Here is a 14,274-nt window from a genome sequence, read left to right as displayed (position 1 = left end):
AGCTTTTTCCCCGTTTCGGGCCTCATCCTTATATCGTTGATATGTTAAGTCAATGCACTATTATTGTCTTTATACTGAAATCTAAAAAAAAAACATTTTCAATTGTTGTTTAATGTGTTAATGTCACCATTGATTTAAATATTAGGAAACTTCCCCCTCTTATAAAAAGGCCTCATACCATGCAGGCGGAGAAATATACAACACAATGAAATGTACATTTACCTGTTGAAATTCGCAATCGATGGTGAACGAATTTGTTTAAGAATGAACTAAAATATCAACAATAAACATAAATATAATGATTTATAGTATGCAGACCAAGTGAAACAAGTGAAATATGTTTTTTTTTTTTTTTTATAAAAATTGCAAACGAAATAAGTTTGAGTCGTTGTATACATTGAAAACAAAAACAGGTTGAATAGGTCGTATGAATAATTAATTATAATCTCGGCAATTTCTATTTAAATATTCATGAGAAAAAGTGATATCATGTCAGTGACTGTATATGACATAGAAATATACGGTCAACGCAATTTGACTGCTCAAATAGAACGAGTGCAGTATAAAATTATTTTTTTCAATTCTTATATGAAACGTAGTTATATTATTTTACTTATGTTTCATAGAGTTTTAAAGTTCAATACAACATCAAAATTATTTATTATCTTTAATTGGAACGAAATAATAATTATTTGTTTTTATAATTAATCGGTTTTTAAATTAAAGTTAAATTTGAAACAATATCTATTTTTGTTTTTCATTTGCTATTTTCTTTTACGCCAATACTTCGGACAGCGGTTAGGACATCCAAGCTAAGATAATCCTATGATAGCTTCGATGTGCATGCTGAGACATGTCGTAACTCGGTCCTAGCTTTATCATCATTTTTGTTCTAAAAATATTAGGACCGATCTTAGGACAGTTTCGATAAACAGTCCCCAGTTCTCATAATGCTATTAATTTATTATGTAACAAATAAATTTTCATTTAAATGAATAAATGTCTTTTATTTACTCACATTTATATTTTCAGCTCAATGCCTGCACAACATCATTTGGGCAATAGACTTACTGCCTAGGATTTAAGCTTATCACTTATTGCCGCTAACATATACATTTCTAACTCGGTCCATAAACACATATCTTGACTTTGAATTTCACCGTGGCTTATATAAACTTTGGATTATCATTTTGTGTCAAAATGGTTTAAAGATTTGCAAAAAGTAAAATCACAAAAATACTGAACTGAGGAGAAAATCTAATCGGAAAGTCCATAATCACTTGGCAAAATCAAATAAAAAAATACATCAAAAACGAATGGACAAGAACTGTCATATTCCTGATTTGGTACAGGTATTTTCAAATGTAGAAAATGGTGGATTAAACCTTGTTTTATAGCGCTAATCCTCTCACTTTGTTGATAGTCCAATCAAAAATTCCGTTATATTTACAATGATACGTGAACTGCGAATATTTGTTTGAATTACAACTACAAGGATGATACATTTCATTTGATAAACATTGTTGACCAGGACACTTAACATATTTTGTTCCATAAAATCACTCGGAAAATCATAAGACATGCTCTGACCTTTCCAACAAACTGCTCAATCCTTTGCGTTACATAATAACAACTTGAGAAACCTTTCTGCTAAGCATTAGTATAAATAACTGTTTATACATTTCGTATGTTGGGAGCGCTTTAAGGGATCATCCTTCCTCGTGAATTCGTAAAAAAAAATCAAAAAAATTGAAAGCTGAAAATGTATAAATGATACATTAACCTATATGATAACATGGAGATTTAACAAGAATCGATAAATCCATCTTAGGTCAGTTTTGCTTAAGGGAAGTTGAATTACCTTAAAACACTGCAAAGCCAATATTTGTTTGCAAATAACCAACAGTGGACTGGCTATATTGTATTCAAACAACACATGCACGTTTTGAAAGGATAATTGGTTAATTCATTTATTGATGAATCTTTGTTTGAGATATAACTATTATCGAAGATCTAGATTGGGTTAACATTATAAAGAATAAAGTGCAAAAAGTTCAGAATAATATTAAAGCAGTTCAATGATGGGAAAATTTAGGTAAAAGCTATAGATATAGAATAATAGGGTGCTGAATTATATTGCATATAGAATAACGGGGCAAAAGAAAAAAGAATAAAGATAATGATCAAGAAAATTTAAGAAAAGACAAATAAATGACCTTATTCTCACCCTCATTATCATCTGTATCTGCTTCACTCCAATTGAAAGTGTTTATTGTTTTTGGTATTGTAGATAATGGATTTGTTTTATTAAAGGGAATACTTAAAAGCTCATACACATAAAACAAGGGTTATTGATACACACAGTAAAACAAGTTGATAAGGCCGTTTCTCGTTTGAATTGTTTTATATTGTCATTTCGGGGCCTTTTATAGCTGACTATGCGGTATGGGCTTTGCTTATTGTTGAAGGCCGTACGGTGACCTATATTTGTTAATTTCTGTGTAATTTTGGTCTCTTGCAGAGAGCTGTCTCATTGGCAATCATACCACATCTTCTTTTTTATAATAACTAAAAAGAGGTAGGGCCAATTTGTCACAGAAAGGCCAATTTCAAAAAGTGCCGACAGAATATAATTTACTATAAAAACAAAAAATAAAAATGCTTTTTGATCAATATCTCGATTTACATATATTATGATATGTGTGATAAATAGTTAATTTAGCCCTCAAACAGGATGAAAATCTAATATGCGGAATTTATGGTGATTTCAGGTGGAAAAAATAAGGAATCCCCCCAGAAGGACATTTCAAACCAAATAAAAAAGTTATGTTTTTTGTGACTGTTGTAATTTATAGTACTTTTTCCCTCAAAAATGAAATTGGTTTGGTGTGGCCTTATTACATAAAAAACAAATTTTTAATGACAAAAATTGTAACATTGCTAAATTGTACTGATATAACTCCTAAATAAGACAGTATAACCAAGCGTCCTGTGGCTTTATCAGTAGAGCATGGAACTACTAATCAAACACTGTTTTGAAGATAAGGTTCGAATCTCGCTTAAAATTATTGCATTTTTTGTGTTGTTATATTAAATTTTAATGTTTCTTAATATTTTTTTCGGATGTTGGCTTAATTCATAGAGCAATTATGGTTCATTTTAACTTTATTAGTATAATAGTATATCATTTTATTAAAGAAAAAAATAATGTATCGCTCAATTTGTTCATTCTCATGACTGTCCATACTCTTGACTTACTTTGTATTCCATGTTTACAATTTTTACATATATGCAAGTAACAACTGCCGTCAAACTGATGTAGGTGCCTGTGCATAACCAATAACACGAAAATTTATTATATAGCAATAAAGCCCAAATGCTGCGTATGTTATATACATAACTTAAAATATATGGAAGTGTTTAACGACCTTGACTGGCTATACAGCCCTCGCACGGTCGGCTAGTAGCTTAAAATGAGGCTATTGTATACAGGTTCCAAACACAAACAATTTTTCGAAAACTTTTTTGAACATGGTATTATGTGTAATAAATGTAGTCAACAGCAATTTTGTCGCAAATTCACTAACTGTGTAGATAACTAGTAATGACATTTTTACCACCGTTCCTGCACCGTTATCTAAGTAATCAGAAAATAAAAATACACCACAAAACAAATCAATTACACTACAAATCGTGATTGTAGGTAAAACATTTAGAAGCTGTTGCATCTGTATCACAACGAAAGACCGATTTGTTAAAATTCAAGAAAGGCCATATAACATGTGTTAGTAACACAAGGTGTTCTATGACCAGCTGATGTAAGATGTTCTCCGGTTAAAATATATATTATCTTATCTTATAGACGATGAAACCTTAAAAGACTAATACAGATATACATAAACTCATCATAGATACCACGACTAAATTTAGTATACACGCCAGACGCGCGTTTCGTCTACAAAAGACTCATCAGTGACGCTTGAACCCCAAAAAGTTAAAAAGGCTAAATAAAGTACGAAGTTGAAGAGCATTGAGAACCAAAATTTCTAAAAATTTGCCAAATACAGCTGTATTCAAAATGAGAACAGCATCCAATTTGAATTTGTTCGATATTATTTGGCTTGTTGACAAGTTACGTGGTATGGTACCTTAAGCGCATAAAGGGGGTTAACAATTAAACAAAGCTTAAGTCAATATGAAAAAATCAATAGTCTTGGCCTTGGTTTTGGTAGGAATACCTGTTCAAGGTATAAAAATAAATAATGTGACGTATGTTCATGTACTATAATAAGCATATATCTGGCTTTTTTAAGCATGATTTACCTATCTTATCGAATGAAAAGAATTCACGGGAAAATGGCTGTGGCTCTTTGAAAATCTTGATCACTACAAAATGATACTTCAGGTATTTGACAATAAGGAGACCCGGACTTTTTTTGATTTGTAACGACGATTGTATTTGATATGACTTTCACAATGCTTCTTTTAAGATTTAAAGTCTTTACAGCGTTATTGTGCCTTGTAATTGTAATTGTTATTCGTCTGCTTAACAGTATGACGTCAGGCCCTGATGTGTGCTTTTGGATATTAAGCGTAGCACAAAACAGGATCAAATGGTCACGTGAACTTTTTACGTAGATAATAACAAACACGTACTACAGAATCTATTTGGACAACCTCAAGTTTAAACCTACCGATGTCACCTCTGCTACTTTATCGTTGATATGTAATCCGGCTGGTAATTTCATTACTGGTGACCTAAACATTGACAATAATACTTCTCTTCGAAATGTGTTGTCACAGGCCGAAACATAGTCAGCCTTAAAACAATAAATTTAAAAACACCTTAAAATATAGAAAGATTTAGTCAATGATTATGACAAGCAGTGGATTAAACGCGAGAAAGAAGAAGATACTCTTTTGGAATGGATAACGGCTGGAAGGTCGTTGATACAAATCAGAATTTAAAAAAAATGAACGAGTCTCTGAAAACTCAAGCTACATCAATATTTCAAATTTCAAATACATGTATTGCAAACACTTGTTCTACGTTAATGGCAAAAATGTTGTTATCTCCACAAGTAAAGCCCAAAACAACATCGTTGTTGTGTGTAAATGACTTACATGTACCAAAGAGGAAATTATGTTCCTTTTGAAATTTGAACCAAAGATGAGGAACTGAATCTCTTGTCACTGTTTGTAAACTACATAATTGTTCTTACAAACAACGTTATATTGTCGGGTTTTCCAGGTGCTTAACGAAACCTCTTACTAAATTATTTACATAAATGTTATCGGCAATCGACTACAAAGTTAATATAAAACTACCTTTTATATATATTTATAAATTTACTGTTTACAAATTTTTGATTTTTTTTGTAATACTAAGGCTTTTCTACCTCAGGCATAGATTACCTTAGCTTCATTTGGCAAAACTTTTAGGAATTCTGGTCCTCAATGCTCTTCAACTTCGTGCTTTATTTTGGCATTTTTAACTTTTTGGGATTCGAGCGTCACTGATAAGTCTTTTGAAGACTAAACGAGCGTCTTCGGCATTTTTATCTTTTTGGGATTCGAGCGTCACTGATGAGTCTTTTGTAGACGAAACGCGCGTCTGGCGTATATACTAAATTAAGTCCTAGTATCGATGATGAGTTTATTTATAGAGGTGGTGTACAACAGATGTGGGTAGTTACTGAAAAATCCAAAGATCTTTTAGAGTACATACAATCTAAGAATCTTTTATCTTCCAACAGTATATTAACATTTGACTTTCTACATTTTAAACACGTATTCCCCATTCTAAACTAAATGCAAATTGTTTCTTTTTTCTTACAAGTACCTTGTCCTAAGAAGGAATAAATTCTTCTCTTTAAAAAATATCACTCTTATTCAAATAATCAAAAATATTCTCCGAAACTGACATTATCAAGATGTTTGGCTTCTTGTTTGACAACATATTTTTTTGTTTGGAGGACGTGTTTTTTTAACAAACAATCAACAGGGCAATGGGAACCAACTGTGCCCCATTTCTTGTCTACTTGTCTTTTTATTCATATGGCGTTGACTTCACATACAAACGTTTAAGGAAAAAAGTAATCAATTTCTTTTAACTTTATTTATCGTTATATAGATGATGTTCTCTCACAAAATAATTGGTGAATATGCTGAACACATCTTTCCCATCGAAATTGAGGTAAAGGATACAACAGATCAAATCTGTTTAATTTCTTGACTAACATCTAGAAATTGATAATGAGGGTCAGTTGAGAAAAATACTTAACGACAAAAGAGATCATTTTAGCTTCGCAATTGTTAAATATTCATATCTATGTTGCAACACACAGCAGCGCCTGCATACGGATGATATATTTCCTAGTATATACGATGTTGCAGGTCTTGAATCCTATCATGATTCCTTGATAGAGGACTGCTGCTCACAAGGAAGCTATACAAACTAAGAGTTTCAAGTGGTTAAGTTGAAGTCATCCAGTCGTAATTTGTATAGACGCCATCAGGAGTTGCTTGACCATTATGGAATATCCATTTCACAGATGATAAATGATATGTTTAAAACTACAATCCTGTCCCTTTTTCCTTTAATGTAACCTACCGAATTAGACTGAAAACTGGGTTTGTACTGACATGAGCAACACGATAGGTGCCACATATTAAGCAAAATCTATTTATCCTTCCGGAGCACCTGAAATCTCCTCCATTTTGACGGGGTTCGTGTTGTTAAGTCTTTAGTTTTTATATGTTGTGTTTCGTTTGTTTTTGCTTGTCTGTTGGTATTTTTCTTTTTTTTAGACATGGCGTTGTCAGTTTATTTTCTACTTTGAATAACTCTTTTGTATCATTCGCCTCTCTCTTATATTTCCTATGTATCTTTTTTGGCATCTTATTGGTATCACAATTTATAGATATTATTTATTTCAAATGTCATACATGTATAAATAGAAGAATATTCACAATGCAAGTATAAACAAATTGAAATGTCATATTAACAAACGTCTGATAATAAAAAGTTCGCAAAAGTTGACAAAAGGAGTAAAACAAATGTAAGTATACGAAAAACATATTATTGTTCTATTAATGGATACATTATACGTTATCTATATATTTCATCCATCATTGCTGAAATCTCTGTAATATTTCGCTACTAATTGGTAATTATTCTGTATTTATAGTACCTATGTGGCACATTTTGAAGAGAAGTTGGTTAAAAGGTTTTCGGTCATGATATCATTTTATCATTGTAAAAAACATTGTATTAACAAATTCGAATTAAAACAAAGTACACTGGAAATACCCATGACGATTTAAGCAATTTCAATGTTTTCGTGATCCTTGATGCAATAGTGAAAAGGGTTAATTAAATCCAAAAATCAAAACCTACAGTCCTTTTGTATTATAACACATGTAACTAGTAAACGAGTAACAATTGAAGCGCAACTCTCTTCACAGTGGTTTTGTGGTGTCAAATATGTTTTGTCTGGCCTTCATTGTATTATTCACCTTAAATAAAAGTCCGCACAACGACATTAGGTAGTAAAATGTGTTTACGTTTTACTGCTTCACGATTTCAGCTGAATGTTCAAGGTTATAATTAAGTGTAAACAAATGTTTAGATGTATGTACTAGTATTTCAATAGCTTGTATCAGATTAGCAATTATTCTTTATAATTGTTGAAATTAAGTTTCTATTTCAATCGTTACTAAGAATCATAAAACTGAAAGAACTACTCGTCTTCAACCTTTATTAGCATATAAGACCTCATGTGCTCCCTTATCATTATTGTTTTTTTTATATATATGTGAAGAAAAGGTCATTTGAATGGGGTGGTCAGCAATTGAAAATTGTACAACTAAAGCAAACATGCTTTTTCTTGTAACTGTTATGTGTACAAATTATTGCCACGAGCATCACTGAAGAGACATGTATTGTCGAAATGCGCATCTGGTGCAAGAAAATTGATACCGTTAATTTTATTACTATCACTGGGTCGATGCCTCTGCTGGTGGACTATTAGTCCCCGAGGGTATCACCAGCCCAGTAGCCAGTACTTCGGTACTGGCATGAAAATACGGATTTTTTTGTGTTATTAAAATTTGCTGTTACAAAATGATAGAAATTATTATAAATTAAGGAATGTATCTCCCTCATGCAAAGCTCTGATTCCTTTCACGGATTTGGCTATACTTTTTGGACCTTTTGGATTATAGCTCTTCATCTTTTATATTAAGTTTTGGATTTCAAATATTTTGGCCACGAGCATCACTGAAGAGACATGTATTGTCGAAATGCGCATCTGGTGCAAGAAAATTGATACCGTTAATTTTATTTCAGGATAAACAAACAGTATGTCCTTCCAATTGACGTAGAAGATAGTTATGAATAGTTCATGTTTCATATGGAGATTATCTATTTCCAAAGCCTTCGTAAAACAGAAACTGTAAAGTTTAAGTTGGTTTAATATTTCAATGTTTTGAAACATAGGGTTAATGGAAACGTGATGATGGGAAAGTTGCCTTGAAGTAGATTACTTATCAATAAAAGAATATTCCTGATTCTGTGAAAACGAATTTGAACTATTGTTAAAGACGTCATAGCTTTATACCTTTCAGGCTTAATTCAATGGGTTATTCTGTAATAAAGACCTTGTGAATGCCCCATATATCGCATCAAAATTGCTCAGCTGTCAGTTTGACATTTTCCTTTGCAAATGACTTTTTGTCCTAGATGTATAGACTCGATGAATTCAATCGTTTTTACAAGAGATTTACAGCATCATTAAGCTATCACAAACCTGCGCTACATACATATATAATTGACATTCTCGTCGCCATTAGCGGGTAACTAGCATTCGTAAATCAGTGGAACCCATCATAAGTCTTAAAATAGATGTTCTTCACATAGCATAGCTAGATAGTGGGATAATGACCGACATTCTATCTTTGATAACTGTGTTATCTAATTCATTTTGAGCCTGATATGTATGACCCTCGCATGCTTTTGTAGGTTACAATAAACCATTATTGACGCAGCCATTTTGTGCAGATGGCATTCAGAAAAAGAATATAACTAATCCTGATTGGTCGTTGTGTGTAGCCGATTTTCATTACATGTATTACTAGATACTCAGTGAACACTGCAATTTTAGCAAAGTCAAAATAATATGTTTTCTTCAGACCTGAAGTTCTTACTCTCAAGAAACGTATTAAAAATGCAGAAATGGAAGGCAAGTACGATAAGTGCAAATCTGTTAACTATAAGAATATCCGTAAACATTTACAAAATCTTTTATACCACCTAGGTTCTTATAGTTTGATGAGGTTATTCCACCATTAAACTATTTCTTTCCAAATAAGATTGAGAATTGAAATTAGGAATGTGTCAAAGAGACAACAACCCGACCATAAAACAGACAAAATGATATAAACGATACAAGCAAAACAGAAACAATAGAACGAAAGAAAAAGTTGTAATTATCAATCATTTTCAAATTGTTTTTAAAACATTTGCTTTTTAAAACGTGAAATTGAAGCTGAAATATACCGCGTCATTATGTTAAGAGTCGTTTAAGGTTCAGTCATTTGAAATTTTCATATTGCAGTGAAAATTATTATGATCGTCGTACTTTTATGTGTATCTTTAGTCTAAGGAGTACAAGCAATTGCATACAAATCCAAATGACACTAGCCATGACAATTATCACAGACATTAAACGCAAAATGTTGGACATGCCAAACACGCATATAAACAGTATATGACACTGAAAATGAAATTAACTAATCATTGATACCCAGAATATATTTTGTACATAGATGTGAGGAAATGAAATACATGAAACAATAATTTCCTCACGTGAGCAGGTTTTGAGAAGTTTTCACTAAATCCTGTCTGGCGAGCTAAGAACAGTTGCGCACACAAAAAGGAATAATTAAAGAACTGACTCCCAATCACGACACAGAACGGTTAAGTCAATTAATGCTAGTTGGCTTTGAGGAAAGGATTGAGCCCATTGTTGAAGGCCGTTCAGTGACATATATTTGTTAAATTCTTTGTCGATTGGTTTCTGGTGGAGAGTTATCTCATTGGCAATCATATCACAACTTCTTATTTTATATCAATTTAATATTCTAAGCAAAACTAATTGATAACGAAAGGTTAGGAACAAGTCGAAGACAAAGCAACCAAATAACACGACAACAAATAGTTATAAAACAAATAAAAATCAACACACATAAAAAAAAAACGAATCAAGGAAGTATAAATTGGGGCACTTGTCATGCGCAATTGTCTAAATGACAATTAAATTTAATCCTCGTCCTTTTTATGTTGGTGTATATATCTAGTTTCACCAATTATATCTTGACAGATGGTTAAGTGCAGTCAGTGTCTTTCGATATGACTTCATCAGACTACAAAGCCGATGATTTTTTAATTCTGAAGAGCTTTAATGTGCTTTCATTAACACAAGAGTTACCCACATTGAGTGCAGAACTTCCTTGTCGTTTTATGGAGCACATAAGTTCTGTGTACTCTAGATTTGCGATGATTCGTCTACAAAATCCTCAACAGTGAAGCTCGAATCAAACTGACTTTTAAAGTGCATTTAAGACCTAATCTTTGTTTAAAAATGTTATGATCCTACACAAAATGTGTATACTATAGAAGAAAAATGTGGGTTAAGTATGCACTATAAAGGCATTTTACCCATAAAGCTGTTTCACAGCGGAGCAATTTCAAAGTAAAAAACAACTGTTTAATGTAACTTTTAAATGTCATGCCAAACAGTTTCTTGTTATTTTATATTGAAAACTGCAGATATTAAACTGAAGGGAATTACTTCTGCTGTGTAGAAAAAAAAATCAAATGACATTAAAGAATTAGTTATTCCTTAATGTTATGATAATAAATTCTCTCAAAATTCTAACGTGAATATAGTATATGACGTAGTTGTTAATACAATTATTACGAAAAAGTACAACAAAAAGTTTTGTTTTCGTCAATCATATCTATTTCATTCAAAAACATAAGAAATGCTCCCAGAAAAGTAATAACCACAACAATATTTTTTGGCATAACAGATTGATTTATTATATCAATTCAATAATGGTATTATATCGTAGTTCGTAGATGTAAAGCTATAATGGACTCGTTTGTCAATATATATTGAAATGAAGATTTATTACAAAATATACTATAGCCATTATATCTATCAAATGACTATTGCTTTAAATTTATTACATGTAATACAAAAGCATTAATTTCAGGGAAATGTCAACAAAACAAAGTCTAATAATAATAGGTATTCATATGTTTCAACTATGTATGTAATTGAGAAACGGGAAATACAAAATAATGTTTCATATTAGTATACTGTCATATAGTTATGGTACAACAACAAAAAACTCGTGGGAAATCATGCAAATCAATGTGATTTATTTTTTTATTACGAAAAGAATGCGATACCAGTATATCGATAATTATACGTACTAATTAGTTTTATTTAATGTCCCTTAGTGTTATATTAGACTTATGTACATTTCACCTTTTAGATAATATGATCAAAGCGTGTAATAACTAATTAAATACAGGAAAATGATGATAAATGTTGCTTCAATGACACCCACATATTATGTTCCGATTGGACTTTTTAGTTTGATATCATAAAAAAGTGTTGAGGCATTTATATAGTGTTAATGAGGAGTACATTTTTTAAAGGTTAATCATAAGACGTATTCATATTTTGAAGAACATTGTGCCAATAAAAAAATACATTTGGTTTTAAAGTTAAACCATCATTCAATCCTACAGTTTAAAAACACAAATGTTGTTACAACAAAATGAGACAAAAAATTATCTATAGATTTGTTGACCTCATATTTGTCATTTAGTCTACCAGAAACGACAATTTTGTCTCATTATGGATGTCTTTAAATTGTTCTGAACAGTTTGACAGATTCAACATATTTATGAAATTAGCATTGTGTAAATATCCTGCTATTCAGAACTTTCATGATCGTATTGAATAGCTAGACTGCAATATTTATCGACTCTATACAAAGGTGTTTTTTTTAAATATTTGATAGCTCTGTAAACTTTGAATTATAAGTGCGCATAGTGCACTTTATAATTTTATAATAATTTTATATGATTGTAATATGTGAATATTTCTTTATATGAAATACGGTAGCAATCTTATTGCAACAGAAGTGCAATTCAACAATAAATGCATTTTTAGTGATTTCAAGTGAAAATCCAAAACTTTTTAAAACCCAAAGAGGACAAAAGTAAAGCCAAAGCAGGACAAGGAAACAGTGCGTTGCATGAGGGAGATATTTTTCTTCTTAATTTCAAAAACTGTATAGCAAATTTTAATAGCAAAGACATGCAAACGGTATTGTCTTACCAGCACCAATGTACTGGCTCCTGGACATTCGGATGATGTGTTTGAGATTTTGATTTTGCCATTTGATTAGGGACTTTCCGTTTTGAATTTTCCCCGAAGTTCAGTTTCTATGAACGTTTTGTGTATTTTTTGTGTATTTTTTGTTATAGTTTTGATTATTATTACTTTGGTTTTCCGTGTATTTCTATATCTACAGGTTTTTCTGGTCTCGTTTTTGCAAAAAATATGCAAAGTACGAATTCAAAGGACGCACGAAAATATATGATCTGAATATATAGGCCTTCCTTTCAAAAATCTTGTTTTTTTTTCCTCTTCAGAGCAAATATTTATCAGCGAACATTTACAGACATCAGATCTGATTCATTACTTTTTTTCCGTTTTCCGTGTATAGTACAACGAGTTGATAAATTTAGGTGTCCCTTGATAGATAATAAAATTTATCATTGATATTATGCGTGAGTTTTATTGTTTTGTTTACATGTACTTACGCAAAAATCTTTGATTATGACCATGATTTACAACAAATCAGGTCTAATAAAAAAGCTAATTTTGCCAATCTATTTACTATTCTAGGTTATTCTTCTTCTATATCGACATTTTCTATGTTACAATAAATTTCAGTACCAATAGTTTATTCGGTCGCAATAGAACTCTATTCATTTGCTCATTTTGAAAAGACGTTCTTTAATTTAGCATTACATATTCGATCAAACTCGAATAAAGAAATATAAGATCTCTGTATAAAAAAAGAGCTGAGTGTTGAAATGTCATTGTGGTTAGTTTTTTAAAATAATGTTTAAGTATATAATTTCGTTAGTGACAAATAAAAATTCTTTCCATGTTTTAATGAAACTTTGTCGTTTTTCGTGAAAGTAGTGACTCATTGTGACTAGTACTGAATCAATTTTATTAATACTTCTATTCATGAATGCAAATATTTACCATAATATTTATGTAACTTACAAATGTATGTATCCGTGTTTTATTCGATGGATATACTAGTATTTAAATTATAACTGAAGTATTGTACTTTTACCTTCTATCCCAATATTATTTCTGTCTAATATTGATATTGTTTTTTTTTTAAACCAAGGAATCACATTTATTTAAGGCCAGAGATGTAGGTAATCTTTTTTTCAACAGAATCAACAAAACTAATTTACTTTTATTGTACATAGAGTTTAAATAAGGTTGCAACGTAATAATGGAATGTGCATAATGGGGTAAAATACTAAGAACAATTAAAAAATATCATATATTATGTTAAAAAAGTCACACAATATTAACATCATAATAATTTCAAGCTAATGGTGAAGACTGACTACGGCTTATTATACATTCAGTGATATATTTAAATCAATACAATAGATGTGTGTAAAGATAAACTGCACCACTGCACTTTTCATACAAGTTCAATAATCAAACGAATTTATGAATATGATTTTTAATATAAATAAAATCATCATAGATACCAGGGTAACATATTGCCGATATATTTTGTCTATTTCATAGCTTTACTGGCAGCTAGACATTAGCAATAATTTACGGATCGGATGATATCTTAACTTTACAACAAAAAGATTGTTTCATGTGTATCATTATGAACTTTCCATCCCTATTTAGCAACATCCTAACTGTACGTGTTAATGCATTAAATAACTCCAACTTGATACGATAATCCAAAGTTTCAAGATTAAGGAAATCTTTAAACAAACTGTCTTTAACTGTAAACTATTTTTTTCGAAATATTAACGCAGGTCATGACGATTTAACAACGATAATGGAGTATATGCTAGATGTCAACTAATATGTTCCACCTATGTAGTTATAATCCTGTCATTGTTTTTGCAATTGT

Source organism: Mytilus galloprovincialis, chromosome 2 (genome assembly GCF_965363235.1).
Source record: "Mytilus galloprovincialis chromosome 2, xbMytGall1.hap1.1, whole genome shotgun sequence".
Taxonomy (NCBI): Eukaryota; Metazoa; Mollusca; class Bivalvia; order Mytilida; family Mytilidae; genus Mytilus; species Mytilus galloprovincialis.
This window is presented reverse-complemented; position numbering follows the sequence as displayed.